Here is a 24,722-nt window from a genome sequence, read left to right as displayed (position 1 = left end):
ACTCGAGAGAAAAGTTGGATCTTAGCCGTCACAGAAAGAAATGTTTACGAAACGGAAGCGGAACTGCGATTTACAACCAGAATTTCCGGTTTTCTCCTGCAAGTGTGTCTGGGAAGGAAGATCACGCCACGGGAAACACACAGATCACATCACAGCGTTCATCGATGTGTATGGTGCAAATGGTTGCTGTTGCATGTTTGTGGATGCTGTACTTGGAAAAACAACTCTTCTAGAGGCGAACTTTGGAATTTTCAAATATCAGCAGGTATTTATCAATGTTTTAGTGTGTTAGTTGGTTAAATTCGTGGTCATTTTCTACGAACAGACACAGCTCGTGGGTCCGGGTCTGACAGCTGCTTGAAGTGAACTCAACGCGTTCAAGAAAATACAGTTCAAGGAAATTCGTGTTTTCATTGGGATGTACTGTTTAAGAAACATGTATAGTGAAGCAGCGCGTTCAGGTTTGCGTGTAGCCTAGAAAAGAATTTCTTACATGCGTTGGTTTTAAACCAGCTGTTCTAAGTTAAATGAACAATACACGGCATGGATGTTCGTTAGCGCGCCGAATTGTCAGGGCGCGAAATTTCGTTTTGGTCAACTGTTATTCTTTGTTCGCCATTTAGTATTAGAATATTTCTTTCTTGCTATCATTTGCTATTAGTTTTGAAACGTGACAAATCTACTTCAAAGCATATTCTATTCAAATGTTCGCTCACCGAAGTCAACTGGATCAGGATGGGTAGGCAACCGGGTCAAAAACTCAGTACAGAGGTTTAGATTTGAGGACGGGAACGAATAAGTACGAGGTTTAACTAAAGTTTTTGCGCATGTTTAAAAAAAAAAGACACCATGGAAAGCTTCATTTTACTTTTTTTCACCGAAAAAGCTAGTATGGTTATTTATAAGGAGGTTAAGCTCTCTCCCGATAGCAAAATAATAAAACTTCTTACATTTGATAGTTGCCGACGCTACGGCATTCTCGAAAAAACTCGAAGTAGAAAAACGACGGCTATCACGTTTTCCCGCCAAAATGGCGCTGGTTCACGCGTGAGCAATACTCAGTATCGTACTTGTAGTCGCCGTGGTCTCAGAATCTAAGCCTCTCTAGTGTTTGTATGAGAATCTAACGTCCAATAATTTTTGTAAAAAACTGCTATTTTGAAAAAATATGAATTTTCAACTACAGCTACTCAAGAAAAGGATTGCAGACAAATGTATGGAAAATTGAGAGCAAGCGACCAGAGAACTTTAAACAGAAGTGTGGCCTCCAAATGTATTCCTCAGACCTTCCAATCCCCATCACATGGAAATCTGGAGGTTTTGAAAAAAAGTCCAGAAAAACCTGGAGAGTGGGACCTCAAACCTGGAGATTTCAAAAATATGGAAATATCAAATATCAGCGGGTATTTATCAATGTTTGAATGTGTCACTTGGTTAAATTCGTGGTCATTTTCTGCAAACAGGCACAGCCTGTGAACAACACGCGTTTAAGAAAATACAGTACAAGGGAATTCGTGTGTTCATTGTGATGCACTGTTTAAGGAACATGTATAGTGAAGCAGCGATTTCGTTTTGGAGAGAACATGCCCGGAAGAACACCTAACTCTGAGTAAATCGGTCTTCTTTAGCGAAGAAGGTCACAGTGGCTGTAAGTCCAAAAATATTGAAATTAGATCTTTGAAGGGAAATGTTCTCGGCCAAATGTGGTTTAAGTAGACTTATTAAGCGAATTTAGTCAACTGGTGAGGTTCCTCAAATAACAAGTTCGCATTTAGCGACCACATTTCATGCGCCTTGCAGCCGCATGATTGTAGGATGCGATGTCTCGCGGATGGAAAGCGTGAATTTCTTTTACCTTTGCACATTGATTATTTGTTCATTTTTGGACAATGTAGAGATAATTGTAAATACAATGCGTTTCTGGAAAGAAAAGTAGGGGTCACCGACGATTTAAGGGCGTAAATTGCGATTGAATTGTCGTCGAATTCTAAAGTCACGCTGTTGGGCGATATGACGGAGCAGGACTGGAATCTACTTATGGCCGTGACGTAGGAAAGGCGCGAAGGAAAACAAGAGGGATTCAATTTTGTGCTGCACATTGCTGGAGAGAATTTAATACATACTTGCAATGAAATGATTTTGCATTGTGAGCAAACAGCACTACTGGCACCTCTTTTGCCTTTAACCACTCCACAAAACTCTTGAGGCCTTCTTTCGCACTTTTGGAATGCACTGGCTTTCCTCTTAGGCACAGTCTTTTACCACTGCAAGGTTGGTGACTTGTGATGCTCCAGGTGTGATCTCTTTCTCTGGCATTATGTAGGTGTTGAATTCATCTTGTCCATGTGCAGCTGAGAGTTGGATGATGTCAGCATTGGTAGCTGACATAAGGAAAAGCCATTAATACATTTAGGCTGGAGGATTTCGAAAAAAATATCCAGTATGAAGGTTATCTATTCATGTCAAAGATTGAATGTATGATTGCTTTCACTATGCAAAACCTCTTCATAATTAGTGTTCACATATGTATCAAGCATTTTAATATTTATTTCACTATAATTACAATGTAAAGCACAAGTTAGTCACACACCTTATTTGGGCACACATGGTTTCCTAGATTGAATTTGCAATCATACTCTTGTTCCTCTTTTAGGGCTTGGCCACAAGATTTGTGCTCACGGCCGCCATGGAGAATTGCGGTCATTTCTCTGACAATCAGGTGGACATGCTTCGTCACCTGGGGGGCTGGTCTGTCCAGTCAGGTGTAGTGCATATCTATGTTAAAAAGATAATAGAGCAGTACTCGGACAGTGCTGGTCTACTGACTCCTGGTAGGTATTGATCGAAGTTGCACACGAGAATAAGAGAAAGATAGGGCAGGGTGCAAAGAAAATCATTTTTACAGCTTGCCATTCGGGCAAGCTGAAGCTAACATTTACTGGCCCAAGCGTCATTTCAACTAGCCCCAAAAGCTTTTTGAAGCAGAAGTGATCTCACAGTTCTTCTGTTATTCGAATTCGTAAAAGATCACTTGCCCGTCGGGCAAGTTAAAAACAGAATTCACTAGCCCGATAGCAAAATCCACTAGCCCCGGGCTATCGGACACTACTTTCTTTGCACGTTGTAGGGACTGTGATTAACTATGTATTCCATGTTGAGAGCATAGCTTTCTAGGGACAACACACTAAACATCTGGTTAGAACAGCATTAGTCAAAAACGATATGAATTTTTTGTCAGGGTTCCTTTAATGGTGCTATGACCCCAAATTTCCTAACACATGTCCTGTTGGTTGGAGCAATACCATTTCAAATTGCAGATTGTAATAAGGTTGGAAATGTAATTCATTGACAATTTATTTGGATGCCCATTAAATTTAGATCATGCATACACAAATGCAGATGTGCCCTTGATGTCATCAGGAAATGAATCACTTACCAGCAAGAAGTACATGTGCCTTTTCTTATTGCAATATTATTTTGAGGAAAAACTGTTCTTCATCAGTGTAAGTAATAACATTCCTTTTCCCTTTAAAGGATTACGAACCCCTGAGGAGAGGGTGCAATTCCTCAGAAACATCCCGACAGCATTCAATTTTAGGTTGGAAGCTCCCCTCAGGAACCTGAAAACTCAGGCCGATGCCGAGGAGGAGTATCCTGAGGAATTTCGGGTATTCCTCGACAATTACGAGCCACTGAGAAGGCACAAGGTGAGCTAAGAATTGCCAATCTCCGTCAGTGACTTTGTCATTAATCCGGAAAACGCATCTACAATTCTCATCACCTTAAGTTCAGATGGCTGGGCGCAACATCCATGTTGCATGAACAAGTTGTGCTCCTCCTCTCCAAGTGATGCCAACTCGCCAAAACCAATTTATTTACAGGGGGCAGAGAATATCACTTCTGTTCCAAATAAGGTGACAAGTTTGCTGTGTTTTCACCATCACACCTTTGAAAATAAAAATGCAAAGCAGTTGATGCAAAAAGTGCAGAGTCTGGGAAATGAAAGGAGCTGGCTGTACAAAATGCCTTGCCAAGAATCAGGTCTGTGCGGTAATTCATAGGCAAGATATTCAGAGAACATTTTGCTCAAATTTGACAGCTTTGTACGGAGATGCCATGTTTGTGTGCCTTTGAATGACACTCATCTGGCAGCTGGGAACCAACAGAAACATCCACTCTTGAGTTTTTAAACTTTGGCGTGAATTTATCCCTTGAGCGACTCATGAAGATTAAATTCCATTGAAACACAAGGAATGACCAGAGAGCAAAATGTCAAAAAATTCATTAATCGTTTTAACCCACATTCATAGCAGCTTGGACAGTGGCCAACAGTATGCGAATAAAGGTTGTTGGGTACATTTGTACCTCCTCATGGAAGTAGCAACTCAAAAGAATAGATAGTTCTTAGTTTGAATTTTGTGGAAGTCCCGTGAAAACCTTTTTACAATTATTACTGACTCAGGGTCGGAAATTGCACCTTCCTGGTCGCCAATGCGACCAAAAATTCAGTTCTGGCGACCAGAATTTCATAGTTGGTCGCCAGCTGGCGACCTCGTAAAGCTGGTTGTCATTGTAGACTTTCACGTTTGGAGAAAATGATTAAGAACTGAAACCTCGAAGCTATTTGCCAACAGGTGTCTTACTTTTCGTCCTGCGGATATTTTTTTAATTTAAAAGTGAAACGAATCTTCCTGTAAATATACCCCCACAACAGCTACGATCAATACGAGTTGAACGTTTCCAAGCCGCCAAGGGGAATTTTTGGCGACCATAATTTGCCCCCTGGCGACCAAAAATTTATACTTTCTCACCAGTTGGCGCCCATATTAAAAAGTTAATTTCGGACCCTGCTGACTGCTTGCCAGAGTTCAAAGGACACAATCCCTTCATCACCAATGTGATAATGTCCTCATTGATGCACTGATGTCTGAAATTTCTTTGGCAGAGGAAAACAAGGCACAACCCACCATCAACCATCTAAAGGCATCTGCCTCCAAAGTTTTGTGCTGGCGGAAAAATGAAGCACTGCACGACGCCAGAAAGAAAGAGCCACCTGCTCCACCGAAAGAGGTAAATGTAAGCACCTTGCAAGGGCAAATCATAAACAGGATTTTTCATACCTTTTTACTCCGCCTGATTTAGTCTGTCTGTGATCCAATCAACTTGTACTGCTTGGAAATCTGTCTTGTGTACCTTTGACTCCATTGTCTGAGAACTGAAACTAAGAAATTGCACCAGAGAATATATCTTACGTTACAACAATCATGTGAAAATAACATTGAATAACAAGCCGGGGCAAGGGAACTGTAAGACAGGCAGCAAGAAAATATTGATGTGCTAGGCTCATTGGTGTGTTTGCACTCTGACATGCAATAATGTAGGTGTACACATTTTACTCAAAATCTGCACAAATTATGCATCCCCAATTATTTATCAAGATAGGAAATACAAACAAGTCAGAGAACACTAAGTGAGACAGATACACTTAAGATAGCAATTTGATGCAATTATCATTTTTATAATGTGACTGTGTGATCTCCATTTAGAAAACAACACGTCGTATGGACATTGTGGCCGTCTGCAGCACATGGCAACCGCCCATTCATGAGGACACTGTCCACCTGGACCCAAGGTGTAGGTGGACACCCCCCACTGAACACGAAGGCCTTTACAGCTTTGCTAATCCATTCAGGTGTCCCTTTGCCAAATGTGATGCCACATGCCAGGGGGCCGACGAATGTGCGCAGCACATTAATAACATGAAGTACCCAAGGAGAACCCCAAAAGACTCGCCTCAGTGGGTTTGTGTTGGTAGGTAAAATATAATGTAGCTTCCGTAACATTGAAGAAATGACTTAAGTGACCATTTGAGATAACTGATGAGATAGCAATAAGGGAAGAAGATCAAGAAATGATATATTTCAGAGGATGATCTCCATTCCTTCCACAATCTTCATAATGGGGACGAATAATACTTGTTGAAGAATGAAATTTAATGTTTGAAGTCACAGCTGGGTTGGATAAAAGAATGATTGGTCCACTTCAAATCAAAGACCTCCAAATATAGACTGACCACTAATTGACACGGTCCTATAGTTGCGAACATTTGGGAATGGCTCCACCATTAACAACACGCGATTGCAGAAATTCTCTCATCAGGGGGTTATCCGACTTGTGAAGAGGAATGTTTGCTGCGGTACACACTTTGATCCACTCGTGACTAATATGGACTTTCTCTAGTTGAGCCACTATTTTGCAGTTCATCACTGTTTTGAGAGTTTGCTGCTTCCCACTGTCCTTTCTTTCTGCGTTCCGCTTGTGTGAAGCCGCTTCCAGGTGCTTGTCCACCACAAACTTTCGAAGGTGATCAACCACCACGTTGCACAAAGAGCAAAACAACTGGCCATCGTCCGCATCAAATGTACCTTCCGGATAATTTCTTGCCCTGTCATTCGCAGTAATATTTACAGGGAGATGCGATCATGTTTTCGGTTTCAAAGAAGCACTCGGTGTTTTCACAACAAATTTGTCTATGGGCTATTTTGTCTCGCGCTAAACGAAAGAAGCTACATCTTGCAAGCGACGATCGAACTGTTTTTGTGCCGACACTTACGTTGAAAACAGCGCGGGATTAAATAACATCTCCAGAGAATATATCAACAATCGTGAATGGTCCATTAACATAAACGATTGTCTATTCTTTGCCAATAAGCAATCGCTTCTATTGAGAACTAGTACCAGGTCCCCGACATGCAAAACTATGCATAGAACGCCTGTTTGATCCATTGAACGCTTGTGGACGATTTTGGTGATTTCTAACATCTTTTGAGAAGTAAATCACCTTAAAACAACGCTTAAATTGTCGTAGAACTGAAGTAAGAAGCAAATACTTCCTTGTTCTTTCCTCGAATTTTGCAATTTTGCCTGAATTATGCGATTTTTGACGAACTATGCGAAAAGTTGCGATTTGAGGTCAATTATGCAAAATCGCAACATCGCAGAATATCAGAAGCCCTGTCTAATACACAGTACCACTGCTTGCCTGGCTTTGGAAAGAATGTTTGTCACAACCCTGATAAACATTTGGGTCTGACTTTATAAGCATATAACATTGATGAATCTGTGAAAATTAGTACTCAGTGACATAACAGTGGCGACTTACTCAACTATAAAAGTGGACATGATCTTTGCAGTAGAATGATCAAGCTAAGTGGTTGGACTCAGGGTCAGTCATGCATCTATGATGTTTCCATCCCCCAATTCATTTTCAGCCATGTGGGACCCAGGTGTGTTGTCAAAGAAACAGGAGTAACAACAGTAGCTGTTTCACTTGTCATGTGTCTTGGCACTTTATACAATATCAGTGTAACTACTTGCACTACTTGGGGACCCAGAAGTTCCTCCTCTCTCTCTCCAGGTACACTTGTGAAAGATCTTGCACTTTTCTTTCCAGTTTTACTCTCAGATTTCTTTTTTAAGCATCTTTCTCTTATGGTTATCTTTAGATCATCCTCCTACCTTTTTCTGCTGTTCTAGTTTAACAAAAATGAACCATCTTTTTGACAGAGTTTCACTAAGTAGATAATTACCCGCTGTATCTTTGGCCCGAGACTGATGTTATTGTCTGCTCCTTTAACACAATTGTGTTTATGTGCAAAAACTATAAAAGTTCACAATTATCATTTAAATTATTTAAGGAATGCTAGAATGCTATGAGAAAACATCTCTGCTTTGTATTCACTGTCTGGTTCAATGAAGTGATGCTTATGCTTTGTGCAGTGCGAAGACAAGTTGGGGTTTGTTGATGTAAACTGTTTACATGTGGCCGGATAGGGATTGGGTTTGTACTTAAAACTTGCTGGTTGCTGTGGGTACACAGAATTCTATGATTCTTTTCAAATCATTTGCCTGCAAAGATTTTGTGATGTGCTCGTATTCTGCCCAGGGATTGATGTGAATCATCTTTTTCCATGGTTAAAGGCTCCGTAGGTCCCCACAGTTCCAGGTGACCAAAGGATGCTTTCCTTGACTGCTGTTCTCGTGGGCTTCTCAATGGTTTTAGCACAAATAGTATTTGAGACTTCCTTAAAGAACAAAAGGAGACCAAATAGAGAATTCAGGGGAAGAAATAAAAGAGGTAGTGCATTTGCCACCTTTGAATTTGCAACCTACAGTCATAGCATTCTTGTCGCTTATTGGCGAAGTACAAATCTTGTTATGATGAGCAGGGCAGGCACTATAGAGAGATAATTACATTAAATAATTTTTGGTTGAGGTATTTAAGTCATTATTTTCTTTTTTTTTTTTGAGCATATAGCACCAGGTTTGAGGGTGGTCAATGATAAGTTTAACACAAACCACTAGTCAGTGAAGTGAACTTTGCTCTATTAATTTGGGATGCAAATTGTATGGGTTAATATGAAAGAATGGAGTAATAAACATGGTACTTAATAGAGAAAGCATTTGATGGATGCAAATTATTAGTGGATTGAGTTGCCTTAAAATAAACTTCAGTTTTTTACCTGACATGAGATGCCCTCCTGACTTTCAAGATGCTTAACCAAGGCTGGCACTTATGTCAACATTCACTTGCTTATATGAGTCAGGTGGTGTGGACTGGACCCCAGCAAGTAGTTCAACCATTGTGTGATTGAAGATGTGTAGGGCAGTGGCTAGCCGAGGGATAATTCCTAGGGTCTTGGATTTTAGAGGCACTGCCTTCTTGAATTGCTTCATTTGCATTTGTTGCTATCCGGTCTATGGTCTCTCATAAGAAGGTGATTGCATCATCTTCAATGGTGTGTTCTGTATTCTTGCAATAAAATTGATAACTTGTAAGAGTTCAGTGAAATTGCATATGACTATGGTGGATAGGTTGGCTTTAGCAGGCAGTCTCCATTTCTGAAAGTATTGGCCTTAAATGTACAGGAATGGCAGAAAAGGCTTTATCATTGAGACCATACCTAGGGTCCATTTTTTTCATTAAGCTTGGTGGCATTTAACAGTTGTGTTGAGCAAAGGATGCTGATGCTGCGGTGTTAGGTGGCATTAGCCTTGTGCTTTTGGTTGAGTAGTGATACAGTTTGTACAAACAGCACTCAGCAGTGAACAGTTTGCAGAGTAGTTAGAGGTTGCTAATGGGGTTAGTTCATTTGAAACTCATAAAATGAATGTTGCAACCCCAAAACACCATAAAGGGATCTGGATGGGTTCCAAAAGCTCTGCTAAACTTTCAACAAATTGTTGGTGTTGAAAAATATATTTTTTCTGTATTAAACATTGGCCTTATATCATTGTTTTTATACTTCTTGTCGGTCTGCTGACATAAGAAAATTGAACATACAGTACATGAAAACAGATCTTTGAAATAGATGATATACCGAACAAAACATTTAAAAATATTTGATTCTGAAGTTTGACTTTAAATATTAACCCTTTCCCTACCGAATTATATGAGGAAAATTAGATTAAGATCGTCATGGATACAAACAAGCAAGCATTCATGATCTTGGTTAACATCAAGACAGTCTTAAATTGATGTTTTTGTGATCCTGGAAAGTTGCGCTTTCCAAAGATGGGTAATTTGCAGTATCTGTATTTTACCATGGAGACTATGACACCTGTCAATCATATTAAACAGTTATATTTTTTATCAAAAATTACACCAGCTTAGGTAAAAGCTCTACAGATTTTTCTAAAGTGCTCAAAACACAACATATTTATATCTAAAACATTGTTCACAGATTACAACTTGAAAATATTTTCACAGAAATGGTTCTTTGACTGAGACCACTCGGTATTTCCATCCACAATTGCAGCAAAAATTTCAAAAATATTGCGCAATAATAAAATACCTTACAAATTCAAAAACAGCACTTTTACTCTGTAAATTTAGCAGAAAAGAACAAAAAACAAGTCTTATACTGCTTTAAAACTACTAATGATTATTTTACATCTACAGTTTTCTCTTCCAGTTGGTTGCCATGGAAACCAGATGGCAGCTCAGAAAATCTTGTAATAAAAAATGTACATTCATTCAACATGTTGTCTTGATCTTTTGGTTCCACTCTTTGATCTTGTTTTTGTGGGATCATTGAATTTGAACGACTGAAGGGTGTGATAATGCAGGAAACAAGGTTCCACACACATAGCTCGCTCACAGACAGCGCACTGATACACTGTGCGGACTTCCTGAACATGTACAACACAGGCTCTTTTGCTTTCGGTTTTCACCAGATGATGAAATTGACTTTGGTCAAACCTGGCTTCAGCAGCCACAGGTGTTGAGGGCCTGCCTGCCTTCTTCACATATGACCGTCCCCCAATCAATTGTGTCATGAGATCTTCACGAAATTGAAGTTGGGTACGCTTTGGCCTGACATGGGCGGGGGTAGCCTGCTCCACAATGAATGCATTCAGACAACTTTGCTCAAGGCAGTGATAAAATAAAGCCAAATACCAAGTAGATGTCTTCAAATGCTTCTTGTAAGTTGCAATGCGTTGATCTGCCAGGTCTACTCCCCCCATGAACTCATTGTACAGCTTTATTGCAGCTGGGCACTGGAACTCCTTTTCCACCCAAGCGCCATTTTCTTTGACTTTCCTTTTCGCTGTGTCCATAGCATTTCCCACAGGAACAGTTGAGATGAGATGCACAGGCTTTTTGTCTTTCCACGTAGCTGCAATAAGTTCTCCCTTTTTCCTAAACAGGGAACCACCTCTAGGTAAATTTTTGACAAGAGGGAGCTTATGGTCCATGATTTCCTTTGGCAGGTCCTTCCGGTTTGGTCTGACAGTTCCACAAGCTTGAATACCATGTTCCCTCAAAGTAAAAAAGAGATCAGGGCTGGAGTAAAAATTGTCAGTAAACAGTCGGTAGCCTTTATCCTCAAGTGGGCTCATGAGGCGAACAACAACCTTCTTTGTTTTATTCTCCTCTGCTTCCCCTTTGCGGCCAGTATAAATTTCAAAGTTCCAGATGTATCCAGATTTGGATTCTGCCAGGGTAAACAGTTTGAAACCAAATCGGATGGGTTTGCTCGGTAGAAATTGTCTGAAGAACTTTCTTCCTTTAAATTTAACCATCGTTTCATCAATTGAAATCTCTCTGGAGAGGATATAATTTAGCTGAAACTGACGACGCAGTTCCTCAATAACGGGTCTTATCTTGAATAATCGGTCGCGGTCCTCCTCCGGTGGCGGGGCAGAGTTATTGTCAACAAAATGTAAAAAGCGTAAAATGCTTCCAAACCGTTCCCTAGGCATGGTTTGTCCAAAGCCAGGAGTCGAGGTTATTTTATTTCTCTCCCAGTAAGCAGAGATCGACGGTTTTTGCGCGAGTCCCATTGCAAAATACAAGCCAAGCCATGTGCGGAACTCGTCGATTGTCAGCTCCCTCCAACGAAGGTCCTTGCCCAAACGCTGTTGTTCCTGCCGAGCATATCTATTAGTTTCGCGGACAATCAAGCGATATAAACGTTCAGTGAAAAACAACTCGAAGAAGTCGATTGCCTTCTTGTCGGCCGGTAAATTTCTGACTGGACCACATCGCTCATCAAAGGGAATATCGGGCTGAAGAGTCAGATTTTCACTCCAAACTAGTTCTTCCTCGTCAGATGATTCGCCCTCACTATCTTCTCCGTCACTTTCATCGTGGACAAATAAACTGGCATCTTCCTCGCTGTCAGATTCTCGTTCTCGGTCTCCACGTGCAAAGAACGAAAGCGGCATTTCATCCACATCGAAGCCTTCAAATTCGGTTTCTTCTTCGTCTGACGTTAAAAAATCCAACTCCTCACCTTCTAAATCATGAGAACAGGAAGCAGACGCCATTTTTAAAAAGCAACGGTCGAAAAATTTCGAAAAAACGCTTTCAACTTACTACTAACAAACTGCTCAAATCGCTTCGATCGAAGGGTAAATCATTATTGTTTCTGTAAGCAATTGGTTTACCCCCCTATAGGGCTTTATTTCTCAACACGACCGCATTCACTTATGGGTGTATTTTGGACCCACTAAAGTGGGTCTTCGTAGGGAAAGGGTTAAAAAATTTCTGCATTTATAGTGTGAAACTAGGCCATCAAACAGTATCTTATTTGAAACAAATTGAGTTATACAGTATTATGTGGTATTGGTGTGTTATTTTCTAAAGGATTTTTTTGAGTCAGATTTACCAGTAGTTCTTTTTTTGTTGTGATCTGATTCCTCTGCATATCTTTTCTCATACTGCCTCTTGGCAGTTTTTTCAAACTTCTCCTGATGGCTATCAAGGACTTATATAGTTGATGCCTTTAATGCCAAGATTTTGCTCTTTGTAGCAAATGTTTGTTTTGGGATTTTCCATCACAGCAAGGTAAAAAGGACCGTTTTCACTCACCTCTTGTCAGGGAGCCATATTAGAATTTTTTAAAATTCATCACCCGGGCAAGTATGTGGAAAAATATACTTGCAAATCCGCTGGTTTTTTTATTTTTTGAATTCGGGATCACTGTGTCTGCAGAATTTTTTCCGTAGCCTTCTAAAATGCTCTTCCAAAGGAAAACAGAAAAAGGAAAGATCTGGACGTTTCCTTGAACTGTTCAAGGAGTTTGCCACCGAACAAAATTTACCATGGCTTTTGCAAAAGTGAGAGCATTTCAACTTACAGTGAAGACGGTGAATGCATTTGTATTTTTCAATTTTCTTAGTGGTCCTCTAAGTGTCCTTTACATGCAAGTACCTAGTTCCAAGCATATCGAAAGGACCCTATTGGTGGGATGTTGACTGTGTCTGCAACACTTGGAAGCGTACTTATTGGCTGGCTTGAACTTTCCAGTCGGTGAAGGTAGGACTTCATCATTAGAAGGTGACTTGGGGTCATTGGTTCTGGTAAATCTGGATCAGTGAGCTGATTGACAGTGAGAGGCGACTGTTCACTATTGCCTCAGCCTCACACGACATCCCGATTGATTCATCATCAAGTTGCTCAGCGTTGTTTTGTAAAAAGGATGAGAGCATTTTCTGTACCGTTTGTATCTGGCACTGCCACACGTCGCCCATGTCACATTATCTTAAAGATGATCCAGTCGCATTGTTCTTTTAAAGGGCAAGGGGCTTGGCTTGATTTGTTTATGGTCCATTTCGTTCAAGGTTTCCATAAGCTCTCATCAGCCTGTCGCGAAGTTGGCTCCTTGATCACTTTGTAGTTGACGAACTGGTCTACGTCGGATGGTGAATTGTCTGAATGCGTTCAGAAACGAATCAGCATCAAGCGAATTGGCGATCTCTAGATGAATTGCTCTTGAAGCCGTACTCATAAATATGACTACACAGCCCTTGATCTCTCCCCATGTTTTTCCTTCACGATGAGTGGACCAAAATAGTCAGCTGCACAATAGGTAAAAGGGTGGGGCACTTTCCAGTCGATCTTCTGGGAGGTCTGGTTTGAGAATGAGTCCTGGGAGCTTGATGACTAGTTTGGTCACGTGACTTCCTCTCGGCAGAATTTTGGGATATTTCACCTGATCAGAGAGATCTGCATTCTTGAGACGACTACTTATATGCAGAATACCATCCTCATCGATTGCACAATAATCACAAGAGCTGCCCCGATGAGCAACAAATTTTCTGTATTTGTTGGCATGAGCCTCAGCATCCATCAGACTAACAATGCTGCACAGCCTGTCCTTGATCTACTCCATTTGACACTGGATCTTCCAAGTTCCATAGTTTGACTCGTTCAATGGTAAAATCGAATCCATCTACACTTCCAGCATGTTTTCTTCACAGACATTCGCATTGATAACAAATCTCCAAAGACCACTCAACTTCCACACGGGCAACAAGTTTCAAATCTGTGAGCTATGAGCACATCAGCGGTTGAATAATTTCCCGTTGAAGTCTACGTTTCCGGTTTAACAGTTCTCTGAAACGTGCAATCAAGGTGATGATGTGTCTCAGATAATACACAATGACATCAATAGATGTTATAATGTCATTGTCAACACTTAAGTCTATTGTGTATTTGTCAATAGCAATCCAACCTGATTTTGGAGTATGCAATTTATATACAGCCTTTCATTGCAAAGTGTTTATATTATTGAGATACATTTATGCTGGTTGATTATTGATTAAAATCTTTGGGCCTTTGAAGCCCTCTCCAGAAAAACGTACAGAAACTCCATTCTGTTAAATGGGCAAAAACTTGCCTCCTCTGTCGTCATGGGTTCTTGTGGGTCCCACCTTTCTTTCCTTGTACTGCTTTTGTAGGTTCAATAAGATCACCTTTCGATGAAGCGTTGTGCTTTGGTTTGCCCGGGGGAATGGGCAGTTTTGGAATTGACTGGTACATATTGTAAACACTCCATTTGAATAGGATAAGATAAGGCCCTGTTTTTACTTTGCCAACTGCTGTTTTGTTTTGCAAAAACATCTACGAGCAGGAAGCTCTGTAGTGTGAACGATGTTATTTTTCAATTAAAAAACCAAAATTTTGTCAAGTGTCAGAAAACTTCAGAATAGCCTTTGTTCTGAATGTGATTAATTATAGCTCCTTTAAAATTTACGTTTTTGGTTACACAAAAACTTCCTGTGCGAACAACTTTACAAAAAGGAATAACTGTAAGTAAAAATTGTTTATTTTTTTTGGTAGAATTCTGAGTGTGGTCTTCTCAAGGGCTGTCTGTTGTTGCAACGGGTGCCGTGATAGGCCATCATCTCGTATTTTCTGAAGGTGCGGCCACTTAACCCCATTCTACAATGTTAGGATTTGGTGTCTTCTAGGTGGAATACTTACCCCAGCGTATGCTTTTGGTAGCTCAACTTGGGCTTGTCCGTCAAGTCTTTTTGCAACTAGACTATCGATTCGCTGCCTCTAAAACTTGACGACCAAGCGTGATACTGAGCTTCAGACTGGTTTGAACACCCTCTATGCGAGTTTCTCTTGCATTTCGGTTGTAGTGAAGGTTATGTCGCTTGCATCCTTCAAGAGTGCGTACACAGGATTGGTGAAGAGGAAGATACTTTTATTTAGCTAGGGTAACTCCTGCAGTTACAAAAACTGATATCCTTAGCGGCCTAGATAAAAAAGAAATATAAAAATATGTTTAAAATACAGTCAAACCTCTTTAATACGGACAACGAAGGGACAGAAGCAAATGTCCGCTTTACAGAGGTGTCCGTATTATAGAGGAAGGGAATGTATGATACTTGGCATTTCTAGGACCAAACGAACTGTCCGTAATAGAGAGGTGTCCGTATTATAGAGGTGTCCGTAAGGAGAGGTTAGACTGTACTTAAAACTAGACCTAACTAAGCTAATAGAAAACTATTTTTCAAAAGGATAAAAATTATTACAAACTATTAATAAAAACTACAAATTACGGTTAAAAACTTCACATCCATGATAATAAAAAGCTTTTTTCGTACATTCTAATTTGATGGAGGAAGACGGAGATGATTGGTTTGCCGTGTTTTTCTCTGTACGATATCTCTATTAAAATATGTTGTGAAACAGATTGACCGCAACTATCTGACAGTTATTAAGCTTGTGTTGCGCAAGCCTGAGCTCTGTGTGTTACTGACCATGTTCGAGTTTGATGATTTGGGAGCTGGCCAACTTTCATTCTGTTTGCTTTTGAGGCTTCTTTCTCTTTGGCTGGTGTACATCCGATTATTCTTTTGGGTCAGATTGTAGGTTGCTGAGTTTGGGTTTTTCTCCAAGGAGGAGAGTGTGATTGCACCTAACGCATTCTTCACAAGTCACGTGTTCAAGACAACCCTCAATATGTGACCCTTTTAAAATCAGCCGTAACAAAGTCCCTTTTCACGAATATCACTGTGCTGTTCTACTGATTGCTTCAAGAAATTACTGCACTTAGCAAGTGTGTGGTGGCCTTTGCAAAGATGACTAGGGTGGTAAGATTTCTCACTGGCAATTTTCGATTCCGTGGGTAAGCCAGCAGTTGCAAGAGACGTTCCACTAGCTCTTTCAATGCTTTGTTCTTCGATCTAAGTTTCTGTGTGAACTTTGGTTGGCTTACTGTCACCATTTTTATTTTTCCTTCTTAAACTCCGGTGGTGAGAAAATCGAGTCATTCGCTATTTCTGTCTCTGCCTTAACAAATTTTACGAAGTTGCGTGTGTTTACGCAGACATGCAACGCAAGTTCCAAAATTGTTATTGATGCTAACAAATGTTCATAACCATTGGGAGACAAGATTGGTGGTATTTTACTGTGGCTGGTGACGACTAAACAGGAAAACAAAAAACGATCTTCAAGGGAAGCAGCAGCAGGTTAGGGACTATTTTGCTGAAGATCAAAGGTGTCTTGGTTGATTGGCCATTGGTTGTCAGTCTTCCAAAAGAAAGGCAAGTCCGTTGGTCTGTTGATCCCCCGAGAATTCAGTAGCTCTTGAGATCTTACACTTTGTGAAGCATCACCTGCAGTTCTCATTTCAATTTTATGTGATTTAGGAACACTCCATTGAAAGGCTGCTGTGCACTGGTAGTGTTAATTTTCTATGATGGTATAAGGGGCCAAAGTACAAGCTATGAAGGCAGAGGCATTACTCCCAGATCTCCCTCTAGATATTGACTGAGAGAAATTAGCAGAGAACGTCCACTGCAAAAGGTCTGAGTTGCAAGCAACAACATTCCCTGTGAGAAAGCTACTTGGGTGAACAGAAACAGTAGAGCCAGGTACCAGAGCAGGAGTGGTTTGCTTATTAGGAACAGTAGAGCCAGGTGCCTGAGCAGGAGTGGTGTGCTGAGAAGGAACAGTAGAGCCAGTGGCTTGAGTAGGAGTGGTTTGCTGATTAGGAACAGTAATGCCAGTGGCTTGGGCAGGGATTTACTGAACAGGAACAGTAGAGTTGCGAGTGGTTTGCTGAACAGGAACAGTAGAGCCAGAGGTAAATGCCGTGCATGTAGCCCCCGTAAATAATCTGCTTTAGCAGTCAATAGTTGTTTCCTTTTTTGATGGTATGTGCTCCACCAGCTTTTTATCGTGACTCTTTAAGAGGCTTCACACCTGTTGCTTGCGTGAACGCTATGACTTCTTTTGGTTCTGCCCTGATGCCAGCTGAGGCCTGCCGATTTTAGAAGGATATCATTATTTCCTTCTCTTCTAAAGAGAAAAACGCTCTCTTTCGAGATGCTTTCTTTAGTGGAGATCCACTTGATGGATGCATTCTGCTATCAGTCCCTCCGTTTTGAATGAAGAATTGGGTCTGCGGGGGCTCTGGTACATGGGTTATGAAAAGATACTGTAGGTTTCACTTTGATCTGGATGACTGTGCAACTTCCCTTCCCCTTCTGGTGGTAACTCTGAGGAAATCAAAGAGCCTGTTGAACCAGCCATTGGGGTATCTCGTGAAGAAATCTTTTGCAGCTGTGCCTTTGTCGTCTTTACTTCCTTTCCAACACCAGCCAGTGAAGTAAAATGACCCTCTACTGGAAATACGGGAAACAAGTAAATGTCCTTGAATGTACCCTTTTTTTTGGAGCTTTGGTTCTGTCGATGCTTAACTTGAAACAGGATATATTTTTCATGCTCTAATTGAAAGAAATAAAGAACAGAAAACAGTGCTTACAATAGAAATATTCTAAATAAGAACAAGGGAAAAAGAATTTTGTTAAGTTCAACCCCCATCCCTTACCAGACAGAGGAAACTTCATTTTATTTATCTTTAGCAATCATTTAACTCATTCTTTTGACCTGTTTTCTTGACAAGGTAGTTATATTGCCCCAAAAAGTATTTGCTAGTCACAATGGCAGTTTAAGGGTGAAGTATTCAGCCTTTACTACATACAAGTACACTGTGGCTATCAGTTTTTCCCTAAACAGAAACAAAAAGGAACCAAAATACACATCAATGCTATCTATATGCATTATGAACAAATGGGAAAAGTGTCTATTGTAAACTGCATGTGACATCATAGAATTCTTAGAAGTGTCGTTTACCTGAACAAGTTGCCCAAGCTCCTGTCTTGTCTCCAGGTCATTGCACACACGAACATATCTCACAATCTTGTGTGATATGTAACAATGTGTGTATCCAGAGCTGTCTTTCCCTCACCAGCCTCAAAGTTGTTGTATTCCAGAAGGTTTATGTTAAGACACTATTTAGCTCATTGAGATATGTCAGAACTGCTGTGTTGCGGTAATGAGGGCCATTGTCTGAGGAAAGAAGAGCATCTTACATCATTATAACATTTTCACTAAAATGTATGAAAAAACCACAGAAATACAAAAGATTACAGTGATGTCGTCTTTTTGCCTCATAGAAATTATGGTTTCTGTGCCAGGTGTAAAACATTGGATCTGTTTTTGAAATTGTGGGATTATACATAGTCTTACAGAATAAAATATTCTTACCCCCTATTGTATATTTCTTTTTCTTGTGAAGTATTTGACAAGTGCATTCGACAAAAAATTATTTAAATCAAACCACTATTTTTTGTCATGTCTTGAGAATTTCCATATGACTACAGTTTCATGCTATTAACTCTCTGAGTGTGTTCAGTAGTCACATGGACAAGTGACTAAGATCTGAGAATGAAGGCAGAAATAAAAAAAAAAATTAAAATTTCTTAGGATGTCAAGTAAAACTCCAAACAAACCCCCACACAAAGCCTACAAAAATCCCACAGTTTTTGACAAGTTATTTTGGTTGTACTACATTCCCACAAACTATGCACAGCAATACTCTTACTTTCAGTGTCTGGTTTTGGGATAGCTCCAAGGGCACTAACGATAGTCAGCTTCATAGGTGTTAGTTACTATGTAATTGCCTTTGCTAATTTCCATGTGGATTTGGTTTTCTACTTGGTCTTGTACATCGCTTGTGGTTGCCGATTTGTAGTTGTTTGTTTCTGCTATTTTCAAAACGCTATCGCTGGGAATTATTTCAAAGCCATTTGTGATTCCGTTAATAATAGAGTCCCTGTCACGATGGGTTTCGAGGTTGTCTATCCAGGCCTGTCAGTTAAGTGGAGATGTTATCATGGCTTGTGAGTCTATTAGAAGTCACGCTGGGGCGCAGTTGGATGCTCACACCGTGGATGACCCTGGTAGCAATTTGGCACCAAGCAAACGTGTTGAAATCGGCAGTTTGGCCAAAGGCATCTGGTTAACGAATTAAATTATCGGTAGCAAATTGGAGTTGTGGGTGAGGTTTGTGGTTGGCGGTTAAGGCGTGGGGGAAATCTCTGTGGGTTGGGTGAGGTTGCAGCTGGGGTCTGCAAAGGACGGTGTTTAATCAGAAATCTGGTATTAAGGTGCTGCAAGTTGCTCCCCCATCGAAAGCCATATTCGCACTGTAATTTACGATACTTGTTATCATACGCCAAAGCCGAGGCGAGTGTATGGGATTCGAATTGGTGATGGCGGTAGTGGTTGCTGACAATTTTCCTGTTCAAAGGAGCTCGTGCATAATTTGCGAGTTTCGGGCGACCCACATAGAAAGGGTGACATGTTCTAATTTTGGTTTTCCCCTCGCTGAGCAAATTACAATTTTTGCCCCATTAGAATTATTTCCAGTTTCTTGCTCTTCTTTGCAATTGTCATAAGTTCCCTGGTTTACAAAATCTGGTATTAACAGAGGTTTCTCACCTTGTTTAGTGCTCGTTCCTTTTTGCTGCAGGCCAAGGAACACATGCGGATCCTTATCTAGTCGGGGAAGAGTTGAAGTGTTTAATGCTGGTGGTTTTGTCGAGGAAAAGTCGGTCGATCCTGGGCCAGAAGAGATTCGTGCAGCGAGCCTGCACTTCAAATTTTCTTCAGAATTTCTTCCAAACCTCCATGGCTTGCTAGTGACTTTGTAGTGACTGGATCGCTCAAACCAGTGGCATCTCCCGGCGAGGGTTTTTTGTTTACATCCTTCTGCAACTTTTTCAGTGCAGCTTCGAGAACCCATTTCTGCCCTATGCTCAGCCCCAAGTTCTCTAAATTCATCGGAGTGAGGAGTTGTAGGACTTTCTTGGTATCGAGATCCTCTTTCTTGAGGATATCCACACTCGTTTCTGTAAGTTTAGTAGCCGTACATCACATGTCAAAATTAAAGCTTGCCATAATTATTTGCACAGACAAGAAAAGCTTACAATCGTGTTCAATGCATCAGTTTGGTAGAATCGCATAATGACTCACGTGGGAACAGCTTGCATATGTACATGAGCCTGGCGCTGAACTTCCGTCACATGTATTTAATCCTGATAAACAGGTTTATCTCTTACCCCACACACTATGCACAGCAATACTCTTACTTTACATAACTTAATGCTTTAATTTCCTCACAAAGAATCAAAACCCAACTAAATCAACTTTAAAATACATCCAGAAACAATTTTTGAATAAATTATCATACACATGTCTACTAGCACCAGTGACTCGTTATTTTATGTTTGTTACCCTTTGTTATTGCATCGTGCCTATAACTGACTATTACGAATATTAATATGTCAATGTGATAAACTATAGTGGGCCCCGTTTAATAAAACCACTTTAGGACCATAAACATCTTGTTGTACTAACCACATTTTCAAAAGAGAAAGTGACAGATTGCAAGTTTTGGTCAAAATACTATGATATTAATTGATGGTCATAAGCTTTGGTCCCACTGAAATATGTAAAAATGAAAGGTTTAGCTGAAATCAAACAACAAGTGAGAAATTTAGCGATGCTTACAAATAGTAATTTAATATGGAATATATCATCTACATACCCGAGAAAATCCTGGAGAATCCTGGAAATGTCCTTTCCAGCCAGGTAAAGCAGATATCCATTGCACTTTGAGTAAAGAAAGTATCTTGTTTGGTGTCATCAGACCACACATCTAAAACCTCACTGCTTTGTTCGTGTTTACCTAATCTGGTGACATCATAACAGCCATGAAGCAATAACCCCCTTTTGCCATACCAGTCTCCCTGAATCTCCTCCTCCGTATTTCCAGTTCCAGTTTCATTTTTTAGTCGATAACTTTAACACAGTCTCCACGTCTCAAATTCTTCTGTACAAACTGGTAACATTCACCTTGATGTTTGGTGCAAAGCAAAATGCCCTAAATAGTCAAAAATGTACCTTTGACTTTTCCTCTAACCTTTTCTGTAAATCAAGACAAGCATAATTCAAGGCACTGTGAGTGTTTCCCTTCCAGTTTGGGGAAAGTGGTTTTCAAAAAACCTCAGATACTTCCTCACATCTTTGATCAGGGCTGATGCATTAAGGCCAGTGCACTTTGATGACACCTTGGTGATAGGTTCACACAGTTTGTCAAAGTTTGAATGGCCAGTCATCGCATAAGTTGCACAATCCTGCCAACATGGTGTTCATTCTAAAATTTACAGGGAGGTGTGTCTAAATGTAAGTTCGCTTTACACCATTTTGGAAATTCCAAAATTACCCTTGCAGCTGTAACAGTTTTTGACAAGCAGTTAAATAGTTTTCGGAGGGTCAACTAAGAATAGTCCATAGCAACGATAGAAAGAAGTCGGCACTTTTCATCACGTTAACTTCTTATTCTAAGTAAGTTTTTGGCAGCATCCACTCGTGACTTGAATACATCTGATGTAGTGCCAGATAAAGAAATGCGACTGTCCCACAGTGTTTGTCCAGTGTAAGACTTTTTGTTTCTGTTTAGACATCTGGAGTGGTATCGCCTTGTTAGTTTCTTTATCTTCGCAGCTTTTATATTCAGCTGCAAGGTTGGCGAGGAAGATGTCTTCGTGATCTATCTTGCTTTCACAGCGGTTTCCAAATGTGGACTTCCACTTCTTACTGCCCACCAAATCACGAACAAAATCAGGCATGACATTTGCATTGAAATGGACAAATTTGCCTGCTGTATCTTGAATGAGATCAATTGTCTTAGCTCCCATGATCTGCGAGGCCTTCTTCCTCTCCTAAGGATGCTAGCGTTTGCAAAATTAATGGTTTTTATTCAAAGTTGTCAACAAAATTTGGGTCCTTCGCATTGTTTTAAAAGGTGCATTTCATTTGTCTAGTTTAAGCCAACAAAACCTTCTGGGTTCAGATGAAGTCTTTCGGAGGCCTACCTGGCTGTGTTTCCCTCATCCCCCTCGATATTCCTTGTTTTCTTCTCCCTGTTGCAGTGAATTGTACCGAGCTTCTTTTTAGTGGTCGTCTTGTAACTGTTCAGGTGTCTGCTGGCAAATGTGTATATTGCTGATGCAATTCAAGGGATTGTATTGCAAGTTTCACTTCTTTCTCTAAGTTTGTTTTATCTTTGCACTAATTTTCGTAGTCCCTGAATTAAATTTTAATCGTTACTCATTATCAAAATTATGTCATTGAACGCTATTCTCAAGACTGCCAATGTTCAATTTGCTCTGTTTCTCAGCAAACCCCGTTTTCATGACAGGCAAACTATTCCGGCCTGCCTCATCCACTGTGGCTTTTTTAAGGAGACTTGCATAGAATGATATTGGCTGAGTGTTGCGTTCCCCCAGTGCTAACACTACATACTAGTGTCGCCCTGTTGGTGGTGTCAAAGGGACCATAATTCTTGCATGAAATTGGTATTTCTTTATTGTAGCAGCTTGGCGTTTGCATAGCTTATTGCATATGCTTATTAGACATTACCACAAAGCATGAGATGTTTCCTCAAAGGCAGTGCTCATTCCGATTTTCTGGACCAAAGTCCTTCAAAGTATTTGACAAGATATGGATATTTGGATGCTATGTTACAGGCAACAAAATTCTGATAAGCATCATGAAGCATCTTTTTCATAAGCCCAGTAATTACTGTCCTGTCATTTGTGGCAATTGTATTTGTGGCATCTCACAGGTAATCTGGGACGGATCCAGGGTTTTGAAATTTCAAGTCCTCGGAAACGCGATTCCCGCCATTTTGAGGCAGAGTCAGCGTGTTTTAATATGTCATTTTTTAAGGTGAAAATGACATTTTTTTTGCATCAAAATATGACTAAAAACTGCGTAACAAAGATGCAAATTTGCATTTATAAAACTATGATAAAAATATACTGCATTTGTGTTTCGTCAAAGACGGGATCAACAAGAAGCATTTTTGAGGAGTATCTTTCGCCAAAAAGCTGAACCACTGCATCGTAGTCAGCGGGCTTTTTGTAATAAATGTCCATCATAGCCGAGTGTGACAGTGTTTCCGTTCTCATGGTGGTGTGTAAATATCCTTTGACAAGCGTAAAAGTACTGTTTGCTTGCTTGTTGTCAGCTCAAGTGACTGGTGTATAGTGTAAGCAATTTGCAGCAAATGGTTAATGCTAGGGGAAATGTCCGGATCACAGGCCTGGTGGAGAAAAGAGGTAAAAGATTATTGTTATCAGTTCAATAAACAATACAATTTTTGATTTTTTATTGTAGCAGCTTGGTTTTAAACCTGGCCCTGTAAAGGAGAAAAGGGTACCAAACTCTTTCTCTGACAGCAAACAAAGTACTTACTTTTTTTTTCCTTACGAGAAATTTAGGTCCTGTTTTGGACAGCCTCATGAACTTATACCCTTGTCAAGAAAAGACCTTCCCTGTCTATATATAAGCTGGTTGGTCGAGTGGTATGAACTTCGCCGTGATTTTGTGTACAGTTGCTCTTTCTCTTGAATGGTATAATTATACAGACATCCTATATCCGGTATTTCAAAGTCTCCAAATGCAGCAACTTATGGCCAGTTTTTATTTTTTTCCCAACTTTAATTTTGTATGTAAACCAGAAGCATATGAGTCTGATGTAAACTTCTTTGTAAACTTAAGAAATTCTTTAATAAAAAATTAACAAAAAAATGCAACAACTGGTTCGCATGCCTAGATGAACCATTTGTCTCACAAGGGTGGTAAATGGGTTTTCTGTGATTTGTGATGGGTCCCAAATTATCAGCGTGATGTGTGATTGGGTTCAAAGTAGCCTTGAGAAGTGTGATTAGGCACGGCAGAGTGGTGTGTGCTTTACTATTTTTATAATTCATGATGCATGATTTTCCTTTTGGAAAACAGATAGTCATGATATCATTTTCAGGTCCTTCTTCTTGTTCCTCAAGTTGGTGTTATGCAATATGGGTTCTGCGCCCAGCCATCTCAAGTTAAGGTCATGAGGATTGTAGATGCTATTTCCGGATTAATGACAAATGTAATGGGGTAGATTGGCAATTCTTAACTCACCTCGTGCCTTCCTCAGTGGCTCGTAATTTTCGAAGAATGCCTGAAATTCCTCAGGATACTCTTTCTCTGCATCGGCCTGGGTTTTCAGGTTCCTGAGGGGAGCTTCCAACAGAAAATTAAACGCTGTCGGGATGTTTCGAAGGAATTGCACCCTCTCCTCAGGGGGTTCGTAATCCTTTAAAGGGAAAAGGAATGTCATTACTTACACTGATGAAGAACAGTTTTTCCTCAAATATTGCAATAAGAAAAGGCACATGCACTTCTTGCTGGTAAGTGATTCATTTCGTGATGACATCAAGGGCACATCTGCATTTGTGTATGCATGAGCTAAATTTAATGGGCATCCAAATAAATTTTCAACGGATTACATTTCCAACCTTATTGCAATCTGCAATTTGAAATGGTATTGCTCCAACCAACAGGACATCTGTTTGGAAATTTGGGGTCATAACACCATTAAAGGAACCCTGACAAAAAATTCATATCGTTTTTGACTAATGCTGTTCTAACCAGATGTATAGTGTGTTGTCCCGAGAAAGCTATGCTCTCAACATGGAATGCATAGTTAATCACAGTCCCTATCTTTCTCTTATTCTCG

General features: G+C 40.3%; 1 pseudogene; it reads right to left on the bottom strand.

Moving 5' to 3' along the window:
* Positions 1–16,926: 16,926 nt before the first annotated feature.
* Positions 16,927–21,852, bottom strand: LOC140930004 (uncharacterized; annotated as a pseudogene).
* Between the last annotated feature and the right edge of the window lie 2,870 nt (positions 21,853–24,722).

This window comes from Porites lutea, chromosome 3 (assembly GCF_958299795.1).
Source record: "Porites lutea chromosome 3, jaPorLute2.1, whole genome shotgun sequence".
In the NCBI taxonomy this organism is placed as follows: domain Eukaryota; kingdom Metazoa; phylum Cnidaria; class Anthozoa; order Scleractinia; family Poritidae; genus Porites; species Porites lutea.
Note: the sequence above shows the minus strand (reverse complement) of the source record. Positions and strands in the feature narration are given on the sequence as shown.